Source organism: Eptatretus burgeri, chromosome 8, assembly GCF_056783735.1.
Source record: "Eptatretus burgeri isolate ZD-2024b chromosome 8, Ebu_testis_v1, whole genome shotgun sequence".
In the NCBI taxonomy this organism is placed as follows: Eukaryota; Metazoa; Chordata; class Myxini; order Myxiniformes; family Myxinidae; genus Eptatretus; species Eptatretus burgeri.
In genome coordinates this window covers 33,878,506-33,884,897 of record NC_140968.1, presented here as the reverse complement: position 1 = coordinate 33,884,897, position 6,392 = coordinate 33,878,506, and positions in this window count along the sequence as shown.

Below are 6,392 nucleotides of genomic sequence, written 5' to 3'. Positions count from 1 at the left end.
ATCTCACCTTGTGAAATGTTTTTATATTTTATCCGCCTTTTTCAATCATAAGGTGCACAACCTTTTCACGTGACGTGACAAGTTCGTTTGAAAGCCTTAAACAGGACAGTAACAACCCTTCGAATGTTTAAATATATGACATGATCGGCCATCTTCTTTTTTATTTTGAAGAGAAGAAGCAAAATATGTAGTCCAATGTAACATTACCAAACTTTGTGTACACAAATCAATCGAGTCCAACATACAGATAACCTTTATAAACCTCGTAACCGATAAGCAACCGTCATGAAAAGAAGACCAATATCGCTCATCTCGCCGCTTCAAACATGTTTCTCGGATCTTTTTGGAGCATTCCCTTCCCTGCAGATTCCAATAATGTAACAAAAAAGTAAAAGTTAAAATAGATATACTGCATGTACGTGTTTGGAATAAAAAGGGCACAGATATATTTATTTATTTGATTAGGAATATTATCTCGTTTACACTTGTTATACCGTGATAGGATGACTTAGATAAAAATCTCACATTCTGTTCTTTCACATCACATTTCCACCAACCTCAAATGCTTTATAAGATTTGAATCAAATCTTTTTGTGTGTGACTCGCAAAGATTATGATATATTTATTCTAGACTGCAGAGTTTAGATTTTTATCCATTCAAATGGATTTTTACTTGCACAGGTTGAAACGATTTTCATTTTGGTTTTTGATTGGGAGAATGAGCGCTCAACACACTTAATCATCCAGGTGTAAAGACAAGGGCACTCCGATAAATCGTAAAATGATGAGATTGAAGGGGGGTGGGGGTAAGTTGTGACAACACTGCTTAACTGCAATAAAAGTTTTTTTGAACCTGCCTCTGTCTTGGTAGGATTGGGGAGGGCAGAGAAAAAGGTGACACAAATATCTGCGGAAGATAGGTAAGTGGTTTTAAATAAGTAAGGAGGGGGATAAGAAGGCAAGGGGGAGTGGAGGTGAATTCCAGAATATGAGGAAAGAATGCAGGTGCCTTTAAAAAAAAAATGGGGAAAAAATGAGTGATGTTGCGGTTTGAGTGTTTTCTCGGAGTCTGGAAGATCAGCTGTTTAATTATGACACCAGTCGAGCCGTAACAAAGATTAAAAATGGTATGTGTTGCTTACTTGCTTGATGCTCCGCATTTGGAGGATAGAGCATGGACAAACCCCATGGAATGGCATCTCATCATATGGGAGAGGTTTCACCTTAATTGTCTCACCGAGTGCAGAGAGAAAAACTGTCACAAGATGGTGTCACAAACACCCAGAGTGCACCAGGAAGTTACATTACTTCCCCCAAGGTCACCAGCTGTTTGTCTGAAGTAAACTCCTGTGTTGTCTGATGTCTGTTTACATGTAAAAGCTCCTCCACAAGCCCAAGACCCGATAATAAAAATAAATAAACAAATGACAACTTCGGCAGCAACGTTCCTCTCCTGACTTGTGACAGGAATTACAAAGCTCATTCTGGTCACATGGGTTTAAGGATGCCAAAAAGGCTGAATTAGTAAATTTCTTCAAAAATCTTCTTCTCCAGCCCCACCAGTCAAAATGATACCAAATTTAGGTTACAACATTAGGCTAGGGTAGGGATGTTAAATTGTGGAGGTCATGCCGATCATGTGACCGGAAGTGTAATGAGTGGGGCATGCCTGGAAAAGTCTGGGGGGGGGACACGGTCTAACCCTACCTGACAGACAAAGTGAAGGGGCCGCTCCTGGAGGACTCGGAGCCGATGCTCACGAACTCTCCGGATGGATACGCATTAATGTGCAATGGTCTTCAGCCATTGGGCCCATGCATTTCCTCTCAAGGGATTGGTCTCGACCCGTTTCAGACTAGTCGGAGCGGCATTGGACCGCCCCTGGCGGGTGGTGCTCAGGTCCATGGCCTGGGACCTCACCACGAGGTGACCTTCCTGTGAGACACGCATTGGAGGTCATTAGGACTGTCCATCTGGGCCGAGCCCGGTGGGCGAGGTCCCAGGGACTTGCTTCATACGCGCCAAGGCAGTTGAGGGTAATGGGGCTGGTGCCCCATGGTGGAATTTCCCACCTGCAGGTGGGGCGCACCGCAGGTCGCCACACGAGGCATGGTTGAGCTTCACTGCTGTACAGCTCCTGTTTTTATGCTGATCTGACAATGTTGTCCAAACCGTTCCTCACCGTGGTAGGCGGTGGGTAGTGGAAGGAGGTGGCTGAAACCGCCGAATCCTGCTTCTCCAAACGCTACCTGCGAACGGGCCCTACGCGTAAACCGTTCGGAGGACATGGCCTCCGCTACAGCGGGTGCCCGGGCGATCTTTTGGATTGGCTGACGCTCTCTGTCGCGATGAAGCTGACCCTTTGGAGAGGGCCAGATCAGTCACTAAGGTGGAGGTTGCCCCACAAATGATTGTGAACCACGTGGAGAAGTCCTTGCATCATAAAGCATGATTTAAAATTTAAATCTGGAAGTAAATTTTTGGGGAAAAGCACAAAAATTCCTTCAAAAATCTTCTGCAGCCCCACCAGTCAGCTACCAGCATTTGTTTACAACATTAGGACAGGGTCCTGATGTTAAATTGCAGAGGCCATGCCGATCACATGACCAGAAGTGTGCCAAAATGGCAGTCGCGCAATTCCTTCCAAAATCTTCTTCTCCAGACCCCGTCAGAATGCTACCAAATTTGGGTTGCAACATTAGGCTCGGGTAGGGATGTTAATTGTATTGTAGAATTCAGGCGGATCACATGATCAGAAGTGTGTGAAAATAGCAGACTTCGTAAATTTTTGGGAAAATCGTGGAAATTCCTTCAAAAATCTTCCTCTCCAAACCCACCAGAATGCTTCCAAATTTGGGTTACAGCATTAGGCCAGGGCCCAGATAAGCTACAGGTCCAGTGGTCAAATTTATCCATGACCCTAAGCATGCTGGGATATTATTTGCTTAATTAACACATGCACCCACATGTGTGGAAGCCGTTGCTTTCAATATACTTGGTGTCCCTTATTTAGCCAGGTGTTTCCATTTTTTTATCCACTACCTGTACTTCTTGCGGGTTTTTTTTAGAATGCAATGAGATTGCCTTCGGTCAGATTTGCTTTCCAGGAAGAGAAAGCAAGTCGTTTCAGAGCAACTGCCTGATCCACAAGATTCAGTATGCCATGGGCAGGAAAAAGGGTTGGTTTAATTGAAAACGACATGGGATGAATCTGTGCATAAGGGAGAGCAGGTTTCTGTGGAAGAATTCCCAGGCTGAGTTAATAGCAGGGGCAGTAGATATAGGTGCCTTAAATTTAAACTAGTTCTCATGGCTTGCATGGAACTAAAATATTCACTCAACTTTAAAAGCATGCAGAAATAAACAATGAACATAGTTTGTTTATATTGTTGTGGTTGAGGAAATTTGCAAACCACCATTCAGGTCCCGTAGGTGAGATATCTCTGTAAGTACATGTGTAGTTAGCCCCAAACCCGTTGTTTAGAGGGAATAAATGTGATTCATTCGGGCTGCGACCTTTTAAGATAGCCGTTTTTCTGTTCTGTCTTTATTTTGAACCAACCACGTCTCAACCGCCATCACACTACAACCACCAACCGCAATGCTGCTTCACAACAACAACGCCAACAGCCACGACCTTTACCTTCACAACTCGCTCTCGCAAACATCGCATCACCACCATTCCAAGCATTGCCATGGCCATAAACCACCACAATAAACCCTCCACCACCTTCACCTCTCCTCCTTCTGCCGCCATTCCAGCACCGCTTGTGGGCACCGAGCATCAGGCTGTCCTGGACTCGTACAGGGCGTGCGCTGAGCCGCGGGTACAAAGTGCGGCCTTTCCAAGGAGAAGTCGGATCAGGAATGATACACGCCCACTTCTGATCCATCCTATCAGCAAGCGCGGGGTGATTTGGCCCCGCCTCCAGGCGTGTCGGAGTAGAATCGATATATGCAAATTCGAGGATCAGGGGAGGTTCACGCCCACTTTTCCTCCGTCCAATGGGCGAGCGTGGCTCCGCCCCCGAGCTCATCCTGATCCGGAAATTTGCATATGGGTTCTCCTGCCATACTACAAAGCGCCGAGCGCGGGGCGAATTGTGAGTTTTGGGCTTGGGCGAGTTGGAGAGGTGTGGCGGTGGCAGTCAGTTTTGGGCTCGGGCGAGTTGGAGAGGTGTGGCAGCGGGAGAGTTTTGGGCTCGGGCGAGTTGGAGAGGTGTGGCGGCGGCGGCAGAGAGTTTTGGGTCGGAAGAGTTCGAGGAAGAGTTTGGAGAGAGTTTTGGGCTCGGGCGAGTTGGAGAGGTGTGGCGGCGGCGGCGGAGTGTGGCAGCAGCAGTCAAGACGGGTCTGGAGGAGAGTCAGTCTGTCGGGGAGCTGCAGAGAGGGGAAGCCGGGAACGCGGTCGAGGTCGCAGTGGAGTCGCTCGTCGCAGGACCCAAGCAAGCCAGCTATCCTCTTTCCCCAGAGCATCAACAATTCCCCTTCCCCCCCCCCCGCGCTGAGATAGTGCGGAAAGGGGGCCCCGTTCCCACCCCATTCCAATCAGTGCCAACGAAACCCACGGAGGAGCGCGGAGTCGGGGCACCGCCGCGACATTTGCGGCTCATCACAAGATGAGTAGGCTCCGCCCGGTCTCGCGCCCACAGACCACGTCTGACCCCTTGTCGTTGAGAGTGGCCCTTTTCTTTTGCTTTTGAGTATATGTGTTGGCGGCGCCGTCTGTAAAGTAAAACTGTGTAAGTGTTGCCGTGTGCTCGCGTAGTCGGTAGTAGATCTGCATTGTTGTGTTTCTTTTGCAATTGCTTTTGGTGCATAATTGTTGTAATTGTATATGTGTGCTATCCGTGTGCCGCGGAATAAATGTGCCTTATGTTGAACTGTTTTCCCGTTTCGCTTCGTCTTTTCTTTAATTGAATCTCCATCTTACTTCACGTAAAGGGTTGGTAGTGGGCTAAATACGCCCGATAATTAATCGGAACCGTCGAGGTTGACGATAACACCGCTCGGTTATCCCAATAGTACGGAACGGGTCGCTTAAAGTGGCCCGAGTCCGGAGTCGACCTGCGGCGAGGTGCGATCGCCCGGTCTACCCTCCGTGTGGGTATTTAGGTAGGTCGAATTTGGCGAACAACCCTATCCCACGCGGGGGGCCGATTGGCACGATCGTGGTGAGGCCGAAAGGCCCACCCGTGACTCGTTCCCGGCGTTAGTCCGAGAGGGTCACGACAGAATTGTCCGTCCGGTGGGCGACGTGCCGCGATTCGAGTTACGTGGCCGCGAATTCGCAACAATATGTATGTATGTATGCATGCGTGTATGCATATGTACATATATATTGTTGTGGAAATGGCATCTTGGAGTTAAAAAAAATGCCTAGTATGGTGTAATTATTTTCTTATTAAGTGTTTAGGATAAGTGTAGAAGTAAATGTGATATCAGATATGCATCGCTATTTTTCATGGTTGGAGTTGTCAAACCCACCATATTATGCACGTCTAAAAATCCTCATCCGTATGAGCCTATATTTCGTGTTCTTATCCCTTATTATCTGTCATATATGTTCTTTTTTGCGTTTCATTAGGCATCAAGGCACTACATTGGGGGCAACTGTTGTCCTCGCCGCCAAACGATGAAGTCTCGCCCAGTCTGATGGAATGTCAGGGTGGGAGGAGGAAGGAGTTCGCTCCTCCCACCGGTTAAGAAAAGAGCCAATAGCATCTGGGAGAGGAGAGGCCAACTGTGTCACCAACCCGGATGGGGGCCCGAGGGGATAAAGGTGGGTGCATTATACCGAGACTCGATCAGGAGATGAGGCTTAAGAAATTGCAGAGCTGCATGCCAGAGGCACACCCCCACCAGGTGGCTACACTCCTCTTCCCTATTAGCGTGACACTTACCCATTTTGAGGACTCAAATCTTCAGACGCAGATTGTCGCATTTATTTTAACACAATTCGCTGGATTCGTACCAGGCAACCGTTAAAATACATTTTGTCTCCAAAGTATTTTCAATTGCAAGGCTCTTCTTTACTACATTGGATGACAATAGGCAAGAGCACAGCTATCAGCAGCTTTACGACGTCTCAGTAAGGATGCAACCAGAAGAACAACTTTATCATCGAATCTCAAGGAAAATACAATTACAAAGAAAATGCACAATGACAACATATCAGGGAAGACGCAATATTAACATATTGACGCTGTGAAAACCAAGGTCTTCAAGATTATTGGAATCTCTCACAATGAAGCCGAGAACATGGGTCTATCACTTTCATGTTGCAGACAGGTCAGTGGTCTCTGTCTTCTACCGCCACCTTTCTGGTATTGTACCCTCTGCTCTTTCTGTAATTTGTCCACCCCAATGCAGGTTCCTGCAGGGCACACACAGTT